Raw genomic sequence first — 25,269 nt, 5'->3', positions numbered from 1 at the left:
GAGTATTACAGGGCTTTTACAGGAGGAACAAAGTATGTCATACAATAATAATGAGGGCAGCAGGAGCTGGGTCATGATTGTTTCTGTCTGGGCACTGGGCCGGTGTTATTAATTTCAGCAATACGAACACCTCATGGCATAACTCCTGGTGTTGCAATCACTCTGCATGTGTTTTAAAGAGAGGCAGGAAACACAAAGGCAAAATAGATACAGAAAATAGAAACAACTTAACACATTCGATACTACCCCTTCATCGACATTGTGCTTCTATTACATGTGGGAGCTTACACCGGGATGGGATTTGCAATGCTACCTGCTTTTCTCCCATTCAGGTGCTGACAGATCCCACTGAACTCTCAGAACTTTATGTTTACTGGTTGCACAATTTGCAGACTTTCCTTTCTATTTCAGTACACTAGATCCTACTGTGAATTTTTTGCTCCTGTTTCACTGAAATCCCATCTTTCACATGCAGTGATAATTTGTTGGCAGCGAAAGGTTATAGGTTCAAGCAGTGTTTGGACTGAACTTTTCTCTTCATTGTGCAACATGAAGCATTGCCTTCTGACAGGTCTCAAGTGCAGCAACAGAATAGAGGTCTTTTATACACTGCAAGCAACACTTCTTCAAAGTTAGATTACTTCTGACGACACTGGTTAGCTGATCAGAGTCGAGAATGTGGTGCTGGAAAAGCACAGCAGGTCAGGCAGCCTCCGAGGAGCAGGAGAGTCAACGTTTTGGGCATAAGCCCTTCATCAACCTGATGAAGGGCTTATGCCTGAAACGTCAATTCTCCTGCTCCTTGGAAGCTGCCTGAGCTGCTGTGCTTTTCCGGCACCACACTCTCGACTCTGATCTCCAGCGTCTACAGTCCTCACTTTCTCATGGTTAGCTGTCACAACTGGAATGATATTTAGAGCTTAGTAAGAGATGGCTGGGTGGTAACATTCTTGCCTCAGAGCCTATGGATTGAAGTACCATTCTAACCTGACACTGAGGGAGTGCTGCAATGCAATGATGCTGTCTTTGAAATGAAATATGAAATTGAGGCTCCATGTGGCCTCTCAGGCGGGAGCAGTAGACCCCTTGTAAATATTTAAAGAATAGCAATAAAGCACTCTCTCTGGGGCGGCACAGTGGCTCAGTGGTTAGCACTGTAGCCTCACAGCACCACGGTCCCAAGTTCAATTCCAGACTCGGGTGACTGTCTGTGTGCAGTTTGCACATTCTCCCGTACCTGCATAGGTTTCCTCCGGGTGCTCTAGTTTCCTCCCACAGTCCAAAGATGTGCAGGCCAGGTGAATTGGCCATGCTAAATTGCCCATAGTGTTAGGTGCATTAGTCAGAGGGAAATGGGTCTGGGTGGGTTACTCTTCGGAGGGTCGGTGTGAACTTGTTAGGCCGAAGAGCCTGTTCCCACACGGTAGGGAATCTAATCTTATCCTGCTCAATATTGATGCATCAGCTTACACCAGCAAAGGCAATAAAGTTTGAGGAGAATAACATATTTGCATCTAAGGGGAAATTAGACAAATACGTGTGGGAGAAAGAAATAAAGGTATAGGTCAATGGGTTAGATAAAGAAAATGGGAATAGTGTTAAGTGGATCATAGGCATGAACACCAACTGCATTAACACTGAAAGATCAATTGCCGTGCTGTATATTTTATGCCTTTAGATCTCATCATTCTACATATGACCTTGTTGTGTGCAAATTGGTTGCTCTTTTTTCTTGCTGTGTAAGTGTTCTGGTGCATCCTCAAAATTGAGAAGGTGCTTTCCCAACATCTGTCTTCCTTCCTAGAGGTTTGACAATGAATCCTGAGGAGAAAGTCAACAAATATTATCCAGTTCAACAAACAATGGCAGTCACTAGGGATAAATTGGCATCAAATTAACACACCCACTCAAATAAGCCACATAACAATTGGTTTGGAAAGTCACACTGATTCATAGGTGTCTTTCTGTGAGGCTGTAGTTCTGGTGTATTTTCAGAACAGTACACAGGAGTTAATTGCTTAAAATACTGAGGAGGGTTGTAAGCTTGTTTTGTTCCTTACAATACCATTCCATTCATAGAATCCCAATGGTGTGGAAGCAAGTCATTTGGCCCATCAAGCCCACACAATGCCTCTGAAGAGCATTGGATCCAATCCCTGTTTCTCTACAATTCCCACAGATAATCCACATCCCTAGACACAATGGGCAATTTGGCATGGCCAATCCACCTAACCTGGATTAACTTTGGATTGTAGGGGGATCCCAAGCACCCGAAGGAAGCCCATGCAGATACAGAGAGAACATACAAACTTCGCACAGACAGTTGCCTGAGACTGGAATTGAACCTTGGTCCCTGGCTTTGTGAGGCAGCAGTGCTAACCGCTGAGCCATTTGGATGGAATGTGGAATTCTTATTGGTTTTTATTTGACTGTATGCTGATTTCATGCAAATGATCAAACGTTTGCTTTAGATAGACTAAGTAATTAGGAGATTTTTCCTTCCACTGGCAAGAGAGTCAGTAACTAAAGGACAGAGATTTAAATTAATTAACAAAAGAACCAAAAGAAAGATAAAGAAAAATGTAGGAGTTGTTGTGCTCAGGAATGCTCTACCTGAAGAAATATATGTTGGTTGCAGATTCAATAAAAAAATTCAATTGTGACATAGATAAATAACTGAGAAGAAAAGCAAATGCAGAGCTTTGGAGAAAAAGGAGGAGAGTAGGTCAAGTTGGACAACTCTTTCAAAAAACTGACACACATGTGATTGGCTAAATGGTCCTCTAAGTTGTATATTCCTAGTGTATACCTCATAGAAACCATGCTTACAAACATAGCTGTTAATCGTAGTGACGGCAAAATTTGAACATTTGCCTTTGAAACATCCCTTCCACTACTGCTCCTGCACCCCACCACCACCCATCCACTCTTCCAAAAGGCTGATAAAATTGGCTTACATCAATTGCTATATTATTCTGGATGGGAAAATTATGTGCAAGTCAAATAGACTGGACAGTGTCAGCCAAAACCTTCAAATTGCACCCCTTAATGTAAAGCAGCTTTGAGCCATTTATTCACAAAACCAACACACTTAGGTTAACCTCTGATTACATCCCACAAATTATTCTTGTAGTTTTGTGACCAATATTTAACAAATTGCTGTGGAATCATGACAAAGTTTTAGTGCGGCTTATCAGTTACTTCTAAAACTATTGATTAAGTGAAGTCGAACATGCAATATGCAGTTTCTGCAGCAGTTTTCAACTTTATTGCAAATTGGTACTGTTCAGGCTGCATGATGCTATAAAACAGCACTTCAAGTCATAGGCTTGAATTTGATGTATGAAATGAAGGGGCTTCCTTTTAGGCTGGAGTATTACTAGTGAAAGTAAGATTCAATCTGGATTTTAATTAGGGTTGAAGATAATAAAGAAGTAATTTTTTTTACAAAAATCTCAAAAATAACTATACTTTGGGGTCATCGAAGACATTAAAATGGGGGAGAGGAGAGTAAATTGGAGAGCTAATTGAAAAATGAATCTTTATTTGTGTAGAGAAGTCTATATGGATGAAAGTTCCAAAACGTTCCCAAAAAGATGAGCTTCCTATCACACTGCAGGGTTAGAGTGAGCAACACCAAACTGCAGATCTAAAGCTGTTTTTGCTTTTGGTAATTCAGATAAATTTGAGGAGCAGAAAGCTTGGTTTTGTCTCAACTCTGAGAATCAGGTTGAGAATGGCTTGAAATGTAAAGGGAAAATTTTCATTTTACAGCTGTACCAATAACAGATTTTCTGAGCACCTATAGAGTCAGATTACTTGAATGCAGTTTTGAATACCATAAATACTCAAGAAGTATTTTACCTTTTGAGAGAGAGAAAAAAATGGCCCAGTTTACATCTCTCTCGATTTTCATTTTTGTTGACTTATAAGTGGGAATTAATAATTAATAGAGCATGAAAGGAGCTACTGAATCACTGAACCATCCTTTTTTTTTACTGTCACACAAAGTCAAAATCTCAAAATTAAAACGAGCTAAGCACTCATTTCCGTATCTAAGCATGCAGTGTCTGCCTGGTCACCATTTCTTTACTTCTGCCCATTTATCACTGTTTCATTCAACTTTCCTTTTAGCATTGCCTCTTTCAAGAAAGTAAAATTGAATGGTGACGATTGTTAAATTATTGAGAAGTTTTGTATCAATAAGTAATGTAGTGGTTGTGGTAAGCAATGAAGAAGTCAGAAATTATGACATCAAATGACACTATGGTTATGTTACAAAACTCACTGCACAAAATTTGGGTATTTGTGCAATAACGTAAAAGTTACAACTTGCTTGTGAAAATCTTGTGCACCAATGCTCTTCTAGTAAATAACACTGATGTGGCCAACAAATAGAGGCATAGAGATGTGCAGCACAAAAACAGACCCTTCGGTCCAACTCATTCATGCTGACCGGATATCCTATATAAATCTGGTCCCATCAGCTGTGTCCCTCTAAATTCTTCCTATTCATATACCCCTCCAGATGCCTGTTAAATGTTGCAAATGTATCCACCTCCACCATTTCCTCTGGCAGTGCATTCCATACATGCACCACTCTCTGCTTGAAAACTTTACCCCTTGGGTCCCTTTTATATCTTTCCCTCTCACCTTAAATCTATGTCCTCTAGTTTTGGACTGCCCTAATCTGGGTAAAAGACATTGGCTATTCACCCTATCCATGACATCATATTTTATGAACTTCTATAAGATCACCCCATTTTTCTGATGCTCCAGGGAAAATAACTTCAGCCTTTTCAGCCTCCCTCCCTAAGCTCAAACCCTCCAATACTAGCAACATCCTTGTAAATTGTTTCTGAACCATGTAGTCTGAAGTGGTCTCGCAAGGAACTTAGTTCATGGCAACTAGGGATAGGCAATACATTCGGTTTTAACAGTTTTACTCAAGCCCCTGGGAATAGTGAGAACTCCAGATGCTGCAAAGTCAGAGTTGATAAAATGTGGAGTTAGAAAAAGCACAGCAGGTCAAGCGGCATCAGAGGAGCAAGGGAGCCTGACGTTTTGGGCAGGTCCTGACGAAGTGTCCTGCCTGAAACATTGACTCCTCTGCTCTTTTGGTGCTGCTTCACCTTCTGTGCTTTTTCCAGCCCCACATTTTGTCGACTCTTACTCAAGCACCCTAGGAGATAAATTAATCAACAGAATAGCTATCTACAAATGCTGAGAGTGTTGTTCAAAATTAATGCTCCTTATTGGCAATAATTACATTTGACGATCTTTGCATTCTCAAAGGATATAAGAGGTTAGGTAGTTTACTTTTTTCCTGCGTTAAAAACCTAAAATTAGGTTTACAAGTATGGCTTCCAGCAGCCTAAACATCCAACTGTTGTTTCTCTTTTTAAAGATTTAATTTCAAATTGCTTCTTCGAAAAATAGCTGAACTGACAACATCTCTCTCTAATGCCAGAAGCAAAGTTCATCAAACTTTGAAGGGAGGATGCATTCGCTTGTCAGTGGAAACCTCCATCCAGTCTGAGCCAGGAGAGAGAATATGTATCTGGCTTCCCTCTCAATGTTGTCTGAAAGGATATATTAGTGTTCTCTGATCTTCTGGAGAGACTTGCTGGCATGCGAGATTGGGAGTAGAATCCGGCTCTCCAGCTTTTTTGATGCCCAGATTTTGTGTATTCTGAAGCCAAAGTTAGAACAGAAATGAGCAACACTAATCCCTCCCTTCAACCATGCCCTTTAAAAATTAGTTAACAACTCGTGCAGCCCCAGTTGCCCACTGCTTGCAGTCCCAGCTTCACAACCAGCTTATTCTGGGCACGTGTCCCAGGGCTTGCTTATAATTCGACTCTTACTGTCACAGTTGAGAGGAGGTTTTGTCTTTCCCAGATTGATTCACTCAATGAGGCACCTACCAGAAACAAGGAGTACTGAAAAGAAAAACAGGAGCATTTAAAGACAAGAGATTTGTTTGACCAGAGGGATTGATCGATCCAACAGGTAAGCTGAATTAAAAACATTTTGAAATCAGAGGCTCAAGAAAAGAAAACTGCACGTACCTGTATATTTATACATGTATATAAACTTAAATGTACATGAATAGCAGGAGGAAAGAAAGCAAGAATGATTCTGATTATTGCATCATTTTTAATATTGTTTATAATCTGGCTACACAAAGCAGCAAGAGCTACCTCCCTCCTCCCCTAGTGTTATATAGAAAGTAACTTCCTGAAATGAACTGTGAATTACAATCATTGCACACTCAGACATTAAGCTGTATTACCTCAGTCATTGAATTGCCTACAGGGTTCAAGCTATGTCAGTGACTGGCGACGTTAGAATGGAACTACTGTGTACAGATCAAAATGAAAGGGTCGGGAAGTGGGCAGAGCAACAGTACTACCCCTTCCCCACTCTGATCTGATAGCAATCAAAATCTCTTCTCTGATCCCTCCCACATGGCAAAGGAGATCAGAACTTTTGGCTTAAAAATTGAATTCTGGCTCACCGCTAATCAATCAATCTAGCTTTAAAATCTTCTATGTAATTCTCTGCCCTCTTAATTTCATGCACAGCTACAGCAAAACATGTCAGTGACATATGAAACTGTGCAGCTCTTAAAGAAACTTGGCACTAATCCAATTTTTTTTATTGCTTTCTCCAGCAATCTTCAGTGCAAGATCCATTTACCCACTTGTGGTGATCTTTTCAGCTTATTTGGCCTATTTGTTCTAAGGCAATCTGACAATCTTAGGAAGCACATTCATTGTGCTAAATGGTCAGGTTATTAGGTTGCTAGATGATTTGATTAGCTTTGCTTTATTTGCTTAATTACTGAGTTTCATCGCTGAAAGGGCAGGGAAGTGGCCTGAAGCTGAACCGTTGCGAATGGTGCATCACAACAGCTACTGATGGCATTTATAACATGTCAACAAGAGATAGTCAGGAGTGGACAGTCTAGTGATTGCCTTTGATGAAGCTGCTCACAAACATAAGTTGGAAAATCACATGTAACGATCCTGAATCTTAGAATGTGATGGGAAAAATGTTGCACCTCGAATATATTTGATGTTTTGTAATCAATCAGCTCAGAGATATTATTACACACTTCTAGAGCAGGTAGGGCTTGGGCCTCCTGGCCCAGAGGTAGGGACACTATTTCGGTGCCTCAAAAGCCCTTCTAATTTATCTTACCAGGAGTGATTTATCTTCATCATGTTAAAAGAAACGATGGTGCGTGACAAATTCCATTCAATCCTTTCAAGAGGAAACTGGCATGATAGCAGGGGATCACTGAATCCCCTGCTATCAACATCCTGGGGTTTACTTTTTCTACTGGATTCACCACATAAATACAATGGCTACAAGAGCAAGTCAAAGGCTCGGAATACTGCAGTGAGCAGCTCACCTCCTAACTCATCAAAGCCTGTCCACCATCTATAAGGCACAAATCAGGAGTGTGATGGAATACTCCCCACTTGCCTGGATGGGTGCAGCTCCAGCAACACTCAAGAAGCTTGCCATCATCCAGGACAAAACAGCCTGCTTGATTAGCACCACATCCACAAACCCTCTCCACTCCCAATGCAGTGTGTGCTTTCTAGAAGGTGCATTGCAGAAATTCACCAGATATTCTCAGACAGCATCTTCGAAACCACGACCACTTCCATGAAAAAGGCAAGGACATTAAATGTATGGGAACACCATCACCTGTATGCTACTCACCATTCTGACTTGAAACTATATCGCTGTGCCTTTACTGTAGCTGGGTCAGAATCCTGAAATCCCTTCTCTAAGGGCATTATGGGTCAACCCTCAGCAGCTGGACTGCAGTAGTTCAAGAAGGCAGCTCACCACCACCACCTTCAAGCCAGCGATTCCCACATCCCAAGACTGCATAAATATGTGTTATTCCCACTTATGTTTGTGAGCAGCATCATCAGAAGCAATCTCCAGACTGTCGCTTCCTGACTACTGCTTGTTGACATGTTGTAAATATCATCAGTGGCTGTTATGGCAAAAGTAAAAACTTGGAGATTTTGCAGGATAAAGAAAGGATAGAAAATTGAATTATATACAAGTTAAATAGTAGAAAACTTTTAAATTAAGCATGGTGTCCAAACTTGTGCATTATTTTAGAAAGGAAGTGAAGACTACCAAAGTGATGCAGATAAGATTTACCACATGTTTTTACGAATAAGTGATTTCCATTATGTAGATAGATTGAAGAAGCTAGGTTGCTCTCTATAGTTCACAAAAGTATTAGAAATTTGATAGAAGTACTCAAAATCAGAAAGCGTCCAGATAGGTTAGGTAGAGAGTTGTACCCATGGATAGTAGAATCAAGTACTCGAAGATGCAGATGTAAAGTGGTTATAAAAGGATCAACTGTAACTTAGTTGAAATAGCATGAACAGTTTTGGGCCCCTTATCTAAGGAAAGAGAAGCTGGCATTGGAGAAGTCCAGTGTCAGTTCAACAGGCTCATCGTGGATATGGAGGGAATGTCTTATGAGTACAGGTTGAGTCAGTTGGGTCTGTACTCATTGGAGTTTAGAAGAATGACAGGTGATTGAAAAAAATAAGATTCTTAGGGGGCTTTACAGAGTAGATGTGGAAAGGTTATTTCACCTTCAGGGAACAGTCTAGGACTGGAATGTATATTCTCAAATTAAGGGTCATCCTCTTGAAACTGAGATGAGGAGTAGTGTCTTTTCTCAGAAGATAGTACAATTCTTTTCTGTAGAGGGCTGTGGAGGCTGGGGCATTGAGTACATTCAAGACTGAGTTAGACATTTTTTAATCAGGAAACCAATGGCTATGGGGAAGAGGCAGGAATCTGGAGTTGAGGGATATTAGATCAGCCACAATCTCGCTGCCTGACAGAGGGATCTTGATGGGTTGAATGGACTGCTTTTGTTCCCATACATTATGTTTATGAGAAAAAGCTTTCTCTTTGCAATGGATGTTTTGAAGCTAGGATAGATGACCTGAAAGTGTGGTGGAGTCAGATACAAGCAGGACTTTTAAAAGGGAATTAAATAAGTACGGGGTACTTTCAGATTTAAGATTTTCATGGCTATGGGGAGAGAACTAGAGAATGAGACCAGCTAAGGTGCTCTGGCAGATAACCAGCATGGAGCAATGGCTGAATAGCCTCTTTCTGTGTTGCAACCAGTTTATGACCCTACGATTTCTGCAGTAATAGATGCAGGGGCCAGATTCATGATGCCAGTCCGTCCTCTGATCATTGAAGTGATGATTTATAAAATGTGTGCTGCCAAGCATAAACACCTCAATTAAACATGATAGGCAGTGGATACGTTATTGTGGGATATCATAGCTGTAAATGATCCTGTCCTCATCTTTTTATAGGTATTTACAGGATAGCAGGAGACCTTTCAGCCCATCAGAGTCTGGTATGGTCAAGAAATATCTGATTAACTTAATCTCAGTTTTTGGTCAATATCCCAGGAGGCTTTGGCAACAAATGAATATCTCAATACTGCTGAAATGTTCTGAGAGTTTCTGATTCACCAGTCCTTGCAGGCACTGAGTTCAGACTCCCACCACCTTCTGAGTGAAAATATTTCTCCTCAAATCTCCTCTTTGCCTACTACTGCTTGTCTGAAATCTTTGACCTCTGGTTAATGACTATTTTACTCACAAAAAATGTCCTGCCAATGCACCAAATCTATGTCCCTCATATTTGTATAAACCTCTATCAGGTCTCCTCTCAATCTTCACTGCTCCAAAGAAAATAAGCTCAGCCATCCAAGCTTTCCTCATCTGCTCAGCCACCATCCTGGCCCATCTCCTCTTCACCCTCTCTCGGACAATCACACTTTTTCTATAAAGTAGTGATCAAAACTTATGGCTCAACAAGCATCTTATACAGTTCCAGCATAAGGTCACTTATATTCTATGCCTTGGCTAAAAAGGGCAGGTATCACACCTGCCTTCTTGACCACCTTATCTATCTGCCCTGCTACCTTCAAGGATCTGCATTTATTCACACCAAATTCCCTCTGATTGTTAGTACTTTCCAAGGTCCTACCATTCACAGAGTACAGTCAGTTCTACTATAATGCTGCATTTCCATTGTCATGCAACACCGTGTTATAAGAAAATCACATAATAGCGCACCATTTAAATGAATGGGGCCAGAATCGTATTATAACCAATGCACACTTTAAAAGTTCACGCTATAGAGAAAGTGTTCCCAATTCATTAATAGAGTTATCGCGAATTCGCATTAACAAAATGTGCGTTATAGCAGAATGACCTGTATTTACTTGCCTTATTAACCCTCTCCAACTGCATAGCTAGGTTAGATAGATTGGTCATGGTAAATTACTCATAGTGCCCAGGGATGTGTGGGCTAAGTGGGGAATGCAGGGTTACAATAATGGGGTTGGCTCTGAGTGGGCTGCTCTTCAGAAGGTTGATGTGGACTTGATGGACCAAATGGCCTGCTTCCACATCATAGAGATTCTATGAAAATAATCATTGAGGACTATGCCCGTATTTTCCCAATCAACACACCAATTATCTCTATGGTCCCTATGGGCCCTACCTTTTCCTGAGTTATTCACTTGCACTTTATATATTTAAAAATCCCCTTTGGATTTTTCTTTATTCTGCCTATCAATGCTTCCTTTTGCATTCTGATGCTTACATGTGCTTCCAGGTTAATGGATACCAATCCAAGTTGAGCAGCCTTGTCAATTTTAGTTTTTCTTGATGTGTGATCTTAAGGACAATTGTAGCAATCTCCCAGTGCTTACCTAATTCAACATCAGAGCTCAGGGATCTAATCTATGATCTGTACTGCGTTTATTCTGCGAATTAACCCATGGAATCAGATGATACAGAACCTTTTACTTAATATCATTGAAGTACAAAGCATTAAAATGTCCAGTTTAAATTCAGCCATACTTTCATCAATAACTAGATTGCCCTGAGCTGCATGTAATATTTGATTAACAGTTAAATGTTTTTGATGTTACCATACCCTTGCATAAAACTTGTTAATCTGCAGAATGTCCTCCAAACTCATCAGAAGAAAACAACCTGGGTAAAAGAGCAGAAATACACAGAGGTTAATATCGTGGTTTCCTGTCCTGTGAAAATTAAGGCGTTAGCAACTTGTTTTCATTTTTAACAAATCAATTGGTTACATTTACAGACAGACTAGTATCTAAGGTTAACTCAAAAGATTAGAAATATGATTTTAAGACGGATAGATGGTGTATATAGATAAAGAGCTCATGGAAGATCACAAACTTTGTATGACAATGAAGTTAATGTTCAGAAATTAAAAGCTCAGACCAAACTCTGTATCGTGACTTCAAGAGCTTGATGTCGCATGCCTAGTTATGTCCAGAATTACTGTCCTTCTATACACAACATGAAACTGGAAGGCATGATGATGGCGTGAGGAATGTTCCAGACTTTCAGACTGTGGTGTGATACTCTTCTCCTGATGGCTCACAGTGGCTAGTAGTTGTTAATTCATCCTTAGTCTGTGTCACTGTGCAGTGACACTGCCAAAATATATCAGGAGAATATCTATCTAATTCTGATCAGATTTTGTCTTTCCTAGAATTGTTCAGTTGTCAGTTCTATCAGTGCTATGTTTGCCACACATAGTTTGGTAATGAAGAGGTCAAGTTTCCTGTTGTTGGTTTGCTCACCGCTCAATGAAGGCCCACTTTTGCAGCTGCGTTTGTGAGTAGTCAATTGATTTGGCCAGGGGTGGTGCTACTGAGCCTCTGTTGGTGATAGAAAGTAAATTCTCCTCGCACAAATTACATTCTACAGCATGTTCTCCTTTTAGTTTCCTCACCAGTGATGTGCAATGCAGAGGACATTTATTTTACCACCTTTGCTGAAAGATCCATAGGAATTTTCTTTGATGTTGTGGACCCTGTCAAAGCCTGTCTGTATTTTGATATTTTCCCATCTCAAGCTAGTCAATTTTACTCAGTCTGTGCTATTGTCCAGATATTGTTTGGGTGGAGTTGGAAATGGGCAGCGCCATCATTATATGTACAAACAAACTGTTTCAGAATGGAACCAACATGCTCTTGGGATATCAATTGTCATAGCATGTACTCCATGAGCTCTGCCCACTTCACTTGACATTGAGTGGTACAAGCAGTGGTCCTTAAAGGGAGCATTGCAGACCATTCAAATACCATGAAAACAATGGGGAGCAATTGCTGTGTTGAGGCAGTGGGCTTGATCCTATATCTGTACCCCCATCCCACTTAACAGTTTGCATCCCTCTGCATTACTGGGGCCACTACTGGGACTACAGGCAGTCTCCACTGAAAAGAAGCCATGCCACTAGACTGCCTGTTGTTTTGTGTTTTGGAGAAAGTGGGATAAATCAGTAGAGCGAGGAATGGGGAATGGGGAGTGGATCTCTGATGAGGTGGGAGTGTTGTAACATTGGCACCTTCCCATTAACAAGATCACCTAGGAGCTTCATCTGGTGCCCTTGTCATTTGGATCAGGCACCCACCCATTAGTAAATGCCAGTAAGTACATTAGAAGTAGAGCACTGGTGTCATAAAGCCAAGTATTTCCCTTCCTTTTCCACTTCCTAGTCAGCGCGGGCCTGCATGGTATAAATTTACATGTAAGTGATTGTGCTGTTTTCTATAAAATTGTCTCTTCTCCCAGTCCCTTGCCTTTCTTTAATCTACATGTACATGCTCCATGGCATTTATTACCTGTTCCTAGATCTCCTTGAGAGGGTAATGGCCAGCCTTTTCTTTGAATCAGTGCAGTCCACATGGTGAGAAATGCAATGAAAGTTAGTACACCTTCACATTTCAGGGTTTGGGGGTGTGGGTGCATTCTGCTGTAGGTGAGCAGCTTTCCTTTCACCTTTTACTCATATCAGTTCCAATCTGACGCAACGTCAGGAGGCCTTGTCTCATCCCATTTCATTACAAGCCCCCTGAATGCTTTGCCAATGTGTTCAGTTGCCATCTAATGTCTGGTGCCTTATGGTTTCAAAGGCCAACTACCTGTCCTATTCTTTTTTCAGGTGACGCCTGACAATGAGTGTCTCCAATGGCCTCGAATCATAGAATGCCTCCAGTGGGGTAAGAGACTATTTGGCCCATTGGGTCTTCACTGACCCTCCAAAAAGCATTCCACCCACATGCAGCTCCACCACCCTCTCCCTGTAACCATGGCCTATTTACCTAACCTGCACACCTTTGGACATTGGGAGGAAACTGGTGCATCCAATGGAAATCCACACAGACACAGGGAGAATGTGCAAACTCCACACAGAGAGTTATCCAAGACTAGAATTAGATCTGGGTCCCTGGTCCTGTGAGGCAGATGTGCTAACCACTGTGCCACCATGCCACCTCATTACAGCTGTAGGCATATCATTATATGTCACTTGATTTCCCTTTGTATTCCAAAGGGATTTTTAATGGATGTGCCCCATTTTCCTTATAGTCTGGAGGTCCTGTGTATGATTTCTTAGCTATGTTAAGTATTTCCATCGCTATATGTGGAGCATTAAATAACTTGTTGGCTGAAATGATGGGGACTGCCAAGGAAATTGGCTCATGATAATTTAGAGGTAAATGGAGCAGTGTAGAAATGCAGGGAAACTTTGAATGGCAAGGCAGGAAACCACCTTGAATGTGAACTGTTCCCTCTCACAATGAAATAAGTTGGCAGTTTGATAAATAATACTAGATCTTGCATGACACAGAAAGCAATCTTAAGTGTGGTCAAATAATGCAAGCTCGGCAAAAAAAAAAAATTTGTTTGCAGCCAAAGGTGATTCATTTAGCAGGGCAACTTTAGAGATGGGCAAAGATCTGAAACGGATGTGGATTTTTGATTTCAGCGCTCAGCAGAGAAGCAGGCACCAGCCAGGTAGTCACCAAAGTGAATTGACTATATCAGAAACCCCAGTCAAATAAAACACCTCAACCCCGGACAGGACTGCAAGCAATAACTGAAAGGTGGATTTGCAGCAAGAAAAAATTCAACACATATTCAGTCACTGCTTCTTGTAAATTCATCAATAATTTGTGTTTACAGCAATACTTCACAAGCGGAACACCTGATGCAACTGAAACTGATACTTTATTCGGATGAATTGTCTCATTCTCTACAGGTCAATAACAGTTATCTTCTGTTATGGTGTCTGCTTTCCTTAATGAGGCACTTTATTCATTATCAGGTTCTCGGTACACCTACACTGAACAGAGAAGAAATCTTCATATGATTCGGATGAAGGGACTCCACTCAAAATGTTAGCCTATCTGTTCTCAGTTCTTTGCTGACATGCCTGGTGTCCGTTTCCAGTGTTTTCTGCTTTCTTTCTTATTTATAATTTTCCTTTTACCGCTGAATATTGGATCTCTACCTTTAGGTGGCACCAGCTGTGAAATGTTCCTCTTTAAATATTTTTTCTCTCATTCTCATTTAATCAACCATGTTACTGGGAGATACAGTGTGCTTTTCTCCCTGTAAATTTGCTTTGGTAAAGATTTTCTTTTATCAATGAGAAAGTTAATCACTGACGTAAAGAGTCAAAATATTCTGGGGCCGTTTTAAGTTAAAAATAATAAAAGCACAATTTCCACTTGTTTGCAAGATGGTAGAAATAAATGTGGAGAGATCTCCCATAATAAATAGACTTTAACAGATTCAGCTCTGATTCTCTCTTTTTTTAACTTTTCATGCTACACAGCTGTCTCTAGCCATAAAACATCTCATAAAATTATATTCTGCTGATTACTGAATATAGCAATCGGGGATTAGAAAATCCATCAGAACCTCTGGGCATTACTCATTTTATCATATTCATTACTGAAAAAAAAGTGTTTTAACCTTTTTTTTATACTCTTTCATTTCAAACCATGTCCACGCAAGACCAGAGAGGGTAAATGCAGAATATGCAGATTCTGATGCCTGATGTTTCAACCCCATTCCTCCAGGGGACCTGTTCCCAATCCTTGCTTTTCCTCTGGAAGTGGTATTTTTGTAAAATAATTTTTTTAGTGCTGAGCAGGTCTATTGGTTTACACATATCTGGTATTGCAAGGTAATGTGAATAGTTATTTGAAAACCAACAACTAATTTTTTTAGGTTCAAGTTATTAAAGTATTAGTTTTTTTTAGATTAGATTCCCTACAGAGTGGAAACAGGCCCTTCAGCTTAACAAGTCTACACTGACCCTCTGAAGAGTAACCCCCACCCCCTGACTAATGCGCCTAACACTAAGGGCAATTTAGCACGGCCAATTCATCTGGTCTGCACATCTTTGGATTGTGGGAGGAAACCAGAGCTAACCCATACCGACACAGGGAGAATGTGTGAACTCCACACAGACAGCCACCCAAGACTGGAATTGAACCTGGGTCCCTGGCACTGTGAGGAAGTAGTGCTAACCACTGAGCCACCGTGCCGTTCCCCTAACAGGCTACTAAAAGCCCTCTTTGAAAAAAAAGTTGCAAGTTCGTCTTTTCATGAACTTCGCATGTCTTACAACTTAGAGGCTTTTATTTTTAACACGACAGATTATTTTAATTTCCATTATAGTATGCTTTGCATTTCAATTGTGAAATTTCTATCCAGGTTTGGAAATAAATTGCTGTTCCTTCGGTGTCACTGAAATTCTCTCACTAATGGCATTATGGGTCTACCTACAGTATATCACTGCAGCAGTTCCAAAAGGCACCACCAGCTTCTCGAGGGCAATTAGGGGCTGACTATAAATGCTAGCCAGCAACACCCATATCTTGTGAGTGAATATATTAAAAATGATTTAATTTCCCACTCCCGGGAGATGAACACATAATTCAATCTGAAACTCCAGTACCAAGTCGGAATATCAGAAGTGGTGTTAACTGAGAGAGGTGTAAAAAATTCCAGGCACTGTTAGAAGAAAAGCAGGGGAAATTGCATCCATGTCTTTGTCAATGTCTCAGATTAATCAGATTATTCTCAAAATGAAATGGTGTTGCGCTCAATATAGCAATATACTATATAACCTCGGACTTGAATATACTCATCGGTTTACCTTATGAACTGAAGGGCCACCAGATAGCTTATTGGTGTAGTGGTGTTGTGAAACTAAATGGCCTACTTCATAACTTTATTAAATAGTTGATTCAAATATTCCTACTTTTATAGACACAGTGTAAGCAGTATGTTGTAGCAGCAGGAGAGATATTTGGGAACGGGCAAACTGTTTTAATAGTGGAAAAGACTGTAGTCATTTATCATTGATGGTTACAGCAGCTGCACTCTCTGTTATACTAATGGTGTCTGCACTCTGCATGAAGGGAATACAGCTAGGGTAACTTTATTCCCAAATTTCATGTTCCAGTTAGTCAAATTTTAATGGAAACCAAAAAGAATTAATAAACATCTTGTTAATCGCTCTGTTGAGAAAGGCATTGTTTGCCAGTTCTGACAGTACAGGCCAGGCCTGTGTACTTTCACCTTCCATGTCAACACTATCTTCCTGCTTTAACCCCATATCCAATGGTTTCTTTATGTCTCACAATCTATTGACCTCAGACTTGAATACACTCATTGAGTTAACATCCAAAGTCCTAAATGGTACAAAATTTCAAAGATCCTGTATGAAATGTTCACTTTCAGCCATCATTTTGGACATCTGCCTCTTCCATCCCCTCAGTGTTAATTCTTTTCTGATTACACATCTACTGAAGCAATTAGTAGCTTTGTATTATCTGAAAGGTGCTATATAAATACAAGGTGTTGCAGCGAATGCTAACATGACTCTGAAATTCTACTTCTCACTTCAGAAGGTTAATGTGTGAAAGAGATCCGCGTTGGTTATATTTCTACATCATTCACCTTTTAATTGTGTAGAGATTATTTCTCAGGAATAGCATAACCTGAGTAATTAATATACTCCCCCTCATGAAGGTCACAGTACTTTGTTTTGAAACTGTCATTACATAATACCCATGGGGAATTAAACAGGAACTCCTTACAAACTAGGGTTTGTAATCGCCAACTGGCTGAAAGAAGAAAGAATAAAGAATAGAGAAGATAAATAACATTTGTAAAAAGGTACTTCAACTTCATAATGTTATCTTAAACTCTATTTTATAGTCCAATGATCTCCCCATTGTTCAGGATTGATCTCTGTCTATTTTCCATCACATTTACAAATTTACATTTCTCTGGAAGGTTGAATCACAATCCAGATGAAAATACCACACCTGTACTGTCACACTGTGACCTTTGTACTATATATATGTTATTTATTTTAACAGCCAGGGTAAAAAGGTCAAGGCTGAAGTGCAAGGCAACGCTAAAGTTGAGAAGAGAAGTTGGGATTCATCTTCCATCAAAGTAAATATGTTCCTCAGATTAAACCAACAACAGTCACATCTCTCTCTCTCTATCTCTATCTCTAATGAGAGAGCCACCTATGGACTTCTGAGACCACAGCAACTTTAATTTACTCATAACTAGGTGACAGTGATCTTCAGTTTTGATACAAAACAGAAAGTGCTGGAGAAACTCAGTAGGTCTGGCAGTGTATGTGGGAAGAAAGCAGAGTTTCAAGTCCGGTGACTCTTCATCAGAACTGTTGGCAGTGAGGAAAAAGTGGTGTTTATGCTGAAGAAGACGTTGGAGAATTGGGACAGGGAGAGATGAGTGGAAAGGTGGCGATGGAGCCCAGAAAAAACAGAGACAAAAATATTCAAAGGGTCGGTCTCTTTCTTGCTCTCTGCTTTCTTCCTACAGATGTTGCCAGACCTGCTGAGTTTCTCCAGCAATTTCTGTTTTTGTTTCAGATCTTCAGCATCAGAACTTTGTTTTATTTTTGGGTTTTGAGAGCCTGATCATGAAAGGTTTGAGGAATAATTGAAGGAAGCAAAGGATTCTATAGCTTTAGGAATCTAAGAAAGGATCAGTCAAAGACCGTAATGCAAAGACCATAGATTTCAACATTGTGCAGATGCAGAGCTAGGAAAATATACAGTGACATTCTGAAAATAAAAACATTTAGTTAGGTGCAGTACCAGTGAGGCAGCATTTATTTCCTGTCCCTGAATGTTAAGCCAATGGGGTGGCTGGTTACTATTCCTGAAGGATATTATTAAACAGTTGGTTTTTCACAACAATCCATGTTAGTGTTCGCATGCTAGCACAGCATGAATTCTTATTGAATTCAATTTGACACCTTGCTACATCAGGAGTATGAACTCTTGCCCCTGAATGGCAAGATCAATAACACAACATCTGGTGTATTTGGAGCCTCAGAAGAGTTTCAGAGATATCATAACCTAGGCAATATTGATAAAATATAGAAAGGCACCAGAGGTTAGAATGGAAAGAGTGAAAGTAGTAGTGATGTTACCTGTCAAACAACAAAATCTTTTTGCACAAGCTTATGCTGAACTTCAGTCAGAGGAAATACTAAGTTTGGTTTCAATGGATCTCCGGAGGCAGAAGGGAACAGGTACACGATCTAATTTTTGCTACAACACTGGGAATTAAAACAAAGCAAGTGACAGTTTGGTGTTAATTGGATGGGAGAAATACTTTACATGGAACCACCATGCTTCTCCCTTGCTCCTATACGAGAGAGTCTCAAGATTTCCAGTTATAAAGATCAGTCACGGTTTAATATCCAATTGGTTCTCAATTCTGATTGTATTGCTATCATATTCATTAGGGAGAAAAGAAATTGTTGAATCACTGATAAGAGAGCAGAACACTGACCTGAAAATTAAAGAAACAGAAAACGCTGGAATGAGTCACTCTGTAGGTCAGGCGGCGAGTGGAAAGTGCAGCTAAGTTACTGAATGAAATCTTATCAAAATGGACCTATTCAGACCATGGAGGTTGCTTTCAGGTCAGGAACTTGTCTGTTCTGTTGGTAGTGATTTGCCAAAACCCTTTAACTCAGCCTGCAGCATATCCATCCAAGGAAATTCACAACCAACTAGAGAGGATAGCCAGGAAGATATGTCAAGTCAGTTCTAGTGAAAGGTATGACATGAGTGAGAATGGCTGAACTGTGCATTGAGTTCTGTGGCTTGAGTAACCAATGGAATATATAGGAGACCTGGGATGTGTTGTTGTCTGGTTCCCCCTTAAAACAAGTTAGACAACTCCAACCAGACATCAGGCATTTACTTGGCCGATATATCCAGCATCCCTTGCTGTTTGGCCAAGTTGGCAATCTATCTGTGTTTTAGCAGCCAAGAGGCTGCTATACTGTGGAGTCCTTGCAGCACGATCTGAGGGATGCAGTGAAGTGGTGTATACCAAGTGTGGGAGGAAAAGGTCAACCTCTTCAACCAAAATGTGTAGATGGGATTGACTGAGGAAGTCAGTGGTGGTCCCTCAAACAGTGCTCTGAGAGGATCCTGGAAGACAGGAAAACTGACTGGTGTAATAGTTTGAGGAGCCAAATCCCACATGTTAACTTTCCCAGCAATTTCCTGCATGGCACCTCTTATTCTAACACTCCCTGTGCTTCATTTTCCAGGAATCTCACATCTCCATCAAACCTTCACATCCACCCTCATTTTTGTGCCCTCTCGTGCGTGTACCTTCCCCACCAACCATTCCGGACACTCACTATCCTCTGTTTTCTCTCCTTGTAGGAGGTGAGAGGGCAGTGCAACAGCAAGATGCAGAGAATGTTGTTGGTGGAGGGTACAGGGGAGTGTGAAACCAGTGGGGAGGAGAGTGCAGCAGAGACAGATACGTTGGTAGCTCCCAGCAATGCATGTGTAGCTGGCCAGTGGAAAGGAGATCTTGTTTCACGAAGCTGCAAAAGGCAGCAGTGACCTGTTGGGTGAGTCTACGCCTCCTACAGAGCTCAGCGATGGCAGGAGCTGATTCTGGACCTCTGGACCATGTATCAGGTGGGGGTCCCACTTCCTTCTGACCTCTGGAGACTATTCACCACCGGAAATATATATATGTACTGATCGTTTTCCCTCCCGCCTGTTCTTTCATACTTCTCAGTCCCCTTTATTTATACAACAGCATAGTACATATTGATAAAAGAAGAGGTAAAATAAATATCATTTTATTGGTTTATATATAAAAATGAGTTACAAACATTTGCGATGGCGAATCGTCCTCAGCGGCCAATGGGCGGTGGCTAAGCGTCATAGGCGGTGAAAGGGCAGTGGCTAATCGGCAGCAGCGAATGGTCCCATCCCGGTTGTCCTTCCCATTAGAGATCCAAAGCAGAGCTGTGTAAAACTCCTTGTGTGTCCCAGTGAGGGCTGATAGCAGGGACAATCAAATCAAGGCGAATGAAGTCTAATGCAGGAGACCTGACTTCTCACATGTTGAAAATCACCTGAAAATCATCAGTCAATGGGGTGGCACAGTGGCTCATTGGTTAGCATAGCTGCCTCACAGTGCCAGGGACCTGGGTTAGATTCCAGCCTTGGGTGACTGTCTGTGTGGAATTTGTACATTCTCCTTGTGTCTAGTGCTCCAGTTTCCTCCCACAGTCCAAATGATGTCCAGGCCAGCTATGATAAATACAGGGTTACGGGGATAATTGAGTCTGGGTGGGATGCTCTTCAGAGTGTTGGTGCAGACTTGATGGGCCGAACGGTGTCTTTCCACACTGCCGGGATTCAAAAGACCACACTCATGTTGTGATCTGCAGCATCTCTTGCAATCAGGTGTGCAGCTATTGTCACACCAATCTTCCCAGCCCGTCAGAGCACTCACCTTATTGACCCTGGTGAGCTCCACACAGCTGGAGAAACCCTTGGTCTTGTTGCTGAAGCCTGACTGACTACTGGGTTAAATCCTGAGTTAGTTGCCATTTTGAATATAGAAATTGCACGACAGGGAAATGCCTGTCCCCTATTAATCTACAAACATCACCACTCCCCCCACCCCACCTCGGTTTAAATAACAGAAGTAGGAGGAATCATTTTGGAGTTGCAATGTAAAACGATTTTCCAGTTTTATGAAAACCCTCGCCAACCTGACTTGGTTGTGAAACTGCCTCACCACGGCAGTTCAAAATTCTGTCCAATATTTTCAGCAGAAGGTCCTAATGCTGCCTGAGCTGCTGTGCCTTCTCCAGCGCCACACTTGATCAACTCCAATGTTTTCAGATCCATCTTTGTGTCTTTTTTTAAACTCCTTTGCTTTTGCGATTTAAATCTCTCCTGTTTTCAGTCATGCCTCGATTTCTCCCTGCATCTTCTGCTACCTCTCCTGGCATTCTGCCTCTACTGTCCCGTAAAAGGACCTGCTGATGCTCTCACTTGCCCCAGAGGTCATCCACCTTCAACATGAACCCTGTTCCTTGGTTCCCAGATGCTGCCTGACCTCCTGAGTATTTCCAGCGTCTTCTGTTCTACCTCCTGAATCACTGATCCTCACGTGAGTACGATTGAATTAATGGGAGTTGCAAAACCCTGGCTGAAGATTAAACGGCGTTAAGTTGAAAAGAAAAGCAACCACAGAAAAAAAGGCAGAGAAAGAAAAGAGTGAGTCGTTCTTTGTGACAAAAATTTTCAAAGGTGCTCTGCCAGTGACACTGCTGGAGTACACTACAAGTAAAAAGCAGCACAAGCAAACAATGGTTGCATTTAAAATCAGCATCCAGAAGATTTTGAACCAACTGCACATAGCTATCTCAGAAACAAGAGAGAAAGGATTGTATTTACTTAAACTGCTAAGCAGAACTCCTGTAGTTACGGCTGTCGAGCTGTATGCAATGGTTATTTATAGTCTAAACTATTTATTGGTATTCATATGCTGCCTTCCACCAGGACAGTCATTTTCCTTTTGTAGTTCAGCATTCACTAAAACAAAATTCAAAAATCTATGGATGCTGGAAATATCAAATAAAAAAAAAAGATACAGCAGCACTTGACACATTAGCCAGTGTCTGTGATAGAGCAACAGCGTTAATGCTTTCGCTTCTGGCCTTTCATCAGCAGTTGGAGATGTTTTAACTGTTTTGAGCAAGTGTAAAGACTGGGAAAGAGGGACTGAGGAGAGGGGATGCATAAATGAGCAAAAGGGAAGTTTTGTGATGGGTGTACAGCAATTGTGTTTGAACGATGACAGGTTGGTGGTAAAATTCAGGTATGTGTGGGTAGAAATAGGACAAATAAAGAAATAAATGATGGATAAAGATAGCAAAAAAAGAATTTGTACATGGCCACCTTTAATGGGGTGTTGGCAAGTCTGGCAAGACCAATATTTGTCTTCCATCCTTTTTTGTCCCTATGGTCTGAAAGAAATGGAAGCAATGATCATCTCCTGAAGTTCATAAGTTCATAAGATATAGGAGCAGAATTAGGCCATTTGGACCATTGAGTCTACTTTGCCATTCGGTCATAGCTGATATGCTCATCACCTCCATTTTCCTGGCTTCTGTCCATATCCCTTCAGCGCTTTACCAATTAAAAATCTGTCTAACGCCTTCTTAACTTTACTCACTGTCCCCGAATCCACTGCATTTTGTGGTAGCGAATTCCACAGATTCACAACTCTTTGGGAGAAATTTTGGAATCTTCCAGCCGTTATACTAAGTTATTGAATGTTGAGCTTTGAAGGCTGCAAAGTGGCTAATAAAATAATGAGGTTACGTTTCAGGAGTCTCACATTAAGCATTTTTGGAAGAGCCAAAACATCTGAGGTGGAGAGGCCCAAGATGGAGTGGCACAGACAGATAAAAACAGCAAGCTAACAGAGACCATGCTTCAGATGAAAGCACGTTCAGCAAAGTAATGGTCCAATCTGCATTTGTTCTTGAAATATTAGCAGTGAGAAACAGTAACTGAAATAAAACTAAAGGAGATGTGCAAATTGTTGTGTTACTCACAAGGTGAGACTGAGGGCATGAAAGGTGATTTGAAAGGAGATGAAAGGATTCACTTTGTCCTCGCCTTCCACCTATTAGCCACCACCATTTAATTGATCAATCTCCACCACTTCCACCACTTTCAGCACAATGCTGCCACCAAATATATCTTTCCTCCCAGAATTCCAAAGGGACTCTTCTCTTGTGGCATATTGATTCATTATTCCTGTCTCCCGAACACCACTTACCTTTCATGCAATGCTTTTCAGAGACATTGCAGGAGATCCAAACCCTGCCTTCTTACCTTCGACCTTATAATCATCTAGGGCTCCAAATACTGTTTTCCAGAGTTAACAACCTCATTCACCTGAATAGAAAACACAAAATGTTTCCCTCTCCACAGATGCTGTGTGACCTGCAAAATATTTCCATTACTTCTAGTTTATACTTCTTGTATTGTAGACTTAAGTGCTGACAAAAGAGGGCACTAGTTTTACACAGTGGCACTTACCGGACAAACCTTAGAGTTGAGAATCCCACATTTCATTCAGTAGAATTGTATGTCACCGCTTCTTAAAAAGGTAATACCAAACTTTAAGCAGACTGATTTTTTGCACTAAGCATTGCACTTGTCAAGTGTGAAGCCTGTTTAATTAAATATGCATCTTACAATCAAAATCTTCTCTGTTCATTTCTGTGGACACCTGTTCTGTTAAGTATGTAATAATAAGGGTGGTTTTCAGTTAAGTATGCAGTTTTGCATACTGTACCAATCCCCCATTTCTACATTTGCAAGTGTGAATCTGTTAAACTGAGCTGATTATGAGAACAATAATCCTGCCCTTTTCTGGTACCAGTAAGAAAGCATACAGCACTTTAACCATTTCCTTCCCTGTCTGACCCAAATTCTGCACATGTCCTCTTCCCGTGCAGCACTTGCGAAGTCAGTCTTTACCCTGAATTCAGTAAGACCCTGCAGAACTTGTAAGCGTACAACTGATTGAAGATGTGGACCAACCCTAAATCGTCAAGGAATTGAGAATTGACAGAGCACCACTCTTTTATCAATTAAAGTGTTTTGGTGACTGAAAATGCTGACAATATGAATTCAATCAAGAAAAATGATAGGGATTAGCTGCACATCCATGATTATCCCATGATGTATTTTTAAAGTTCAATCACTGATTATTTAGGGAATCACTGCAGCCATTTTGTATCTAGCAAGGGCTTACAAGCATCAAATCGTTAAATGAGCAGATAAATACTATGTAGGATATCAGGGTATCTTTCCCCTGTTCTTGCTCAAAGACACATAGAATTACTTGCAGCACAGATGGAGGTTATTCAGTTCATAAACTCTATGACAGCTCACCATGGAGCAAATTTTTTTTTTGAAGGTCCATCCAATTTTCTTTTGAAATCTTTGCTCCTACCACTTTTGTGACCAGCAAGTTCCAGACACTACTCACAGTGTGAAAAAAATACTCCCACACTGCGTTCCTGCTGCATCTTTCACCCAAAGCCTTACATCATGGGTCTCTTAGTCCTTTTTCCATCAGCTAATGGGAACAGATATTTCTTTGTATACTTTATCCAAACTTGTCATAATCTTGTGCACATCTGGTCAATCTCACTGCTTCGGCCTCAACAGAGAATCCCAGTTTCTGCAGCCTAACCTTGTAACCTTGTAAGCTCTCCAAATCTGGAATCATTCTGATGATTGTGCCAGAACCTTTTGCACCAATTGTTTTAATGCTTCATTTGAAACACAAGAACTCCATAGTGTAGAACCTACAGTTTATTGCACACTGAAGTGTCAGTCTGCACTATATGTTCTAATCCTGCAACAGTGTTTGAACTCATTGTCATTGTATCTCTTATATCTTCAGTGGAACATTTAATGTTAGGAAGTTGCAAACTGCTTTCAAAACCTGAAATGTTTTAATGACTAGACTGATTCCGACATGGTGCCCAATCTGCAGATTTCAGGCTGAACTCCAACATTTAAAAACATTGTGTATCGGGTGCTGGCAGGTGGGACTAGATTGGGTTGGGATATCTGGTCGGCATGGACGGGTTGGACCGAAGGGTCTGTTTCCGTGCTGTACATCTCTATGACTTTATGGTTCTATTCAAATCCCATTGAAATGATCTCCTTGAGGAGGCGAGACAGGGAAGATTTTCCCAGATTATTGTTCCCAAATTCTCCTGCTTCTGAATTTTTTTTTGTTTCAAATGATCGCTTTATTTTTTGGGTGTGGTGAAAGTGTATATTGCAATAGACAAGATAACAAAATTGTATGTGATAGTCTGGATGGATCAATGGGTGTTTACTGGCCCTCATGGTATGTCCCCATGCTTTGTGAGCCAAAATACAATCAGAAAATATTATCTTGTCAATGGCAAACCTGTGTCAGC

At 40.9% G+C, this 25,269-nt stretch overlaps 2 long non-coding RNA genes across 3 annotated transcripts in view; one reads left to right on the top strand and one right to left on the bottom strand.

Annotated features, from left to right (window-relative positions):
• LOC122553413 overlaps window positions 1–14,827 on the top strand; it is a 34,260-nt gene extending 19,433 nt beyond the window's left edge. The window contains exons 2-3 of the long non-coding RNA XR_006312703.1: window positions 5,902–6,012; window positions 13,897–14,827. This is a non-coding gene — a long non-coding RNA (uncharacterized LOC122553413). The remainder of the gene's footprint in view (window positions 1–5,901; window positions 6,013–13,896) is intronic.
• On the bottom strand, window positions 1,435–23,542 carry LOC122553412. 2 transcript variants are annotated; one of them, XR_006312701.1, is made up of 3 exons: window positions 23,363–23,542; window positions 11,026–11,084; window positions 1,435–1,821 (listed from the first exon to the last, which is right to left on the bottom strand). It is a non-coding gene; the product is annotated as an uncharacterized LOC122553412 (long non-coding RNA). The 2 variants fall into 2 exon arrangements; XR_006312702.1 differs by lacking the exon at window positions 23,363–23,542 and adding an exon at window positions 16,887–17,137.
• Between the last annotated feature and the right edge of the window lie 1,727 nt (window positions 23,543–25,269).

Source organism: Chiloscyllium plagiosum, chromosome 10 (genome assembly GCF_004010195.1).
Source record: "Chiloscyllium plagiosum isolate BGI_BamShark_2017 chromosome 10, ASM401019v2, whole genome shotgun sequence".
Taxonomy (NCBI): Eukaryota; Metazoa; Chordata; class Chondrichthyes; order Orectolobiformes; family Hemiscylliidae; genus Chiloscyllium; species Chiloscyllium plagiosum.
The sequence above is the reverse complement of the archived record's forward strand: the minus strand, read 5'-3'. Positions and strand labels throughout refer to the sequence as shown.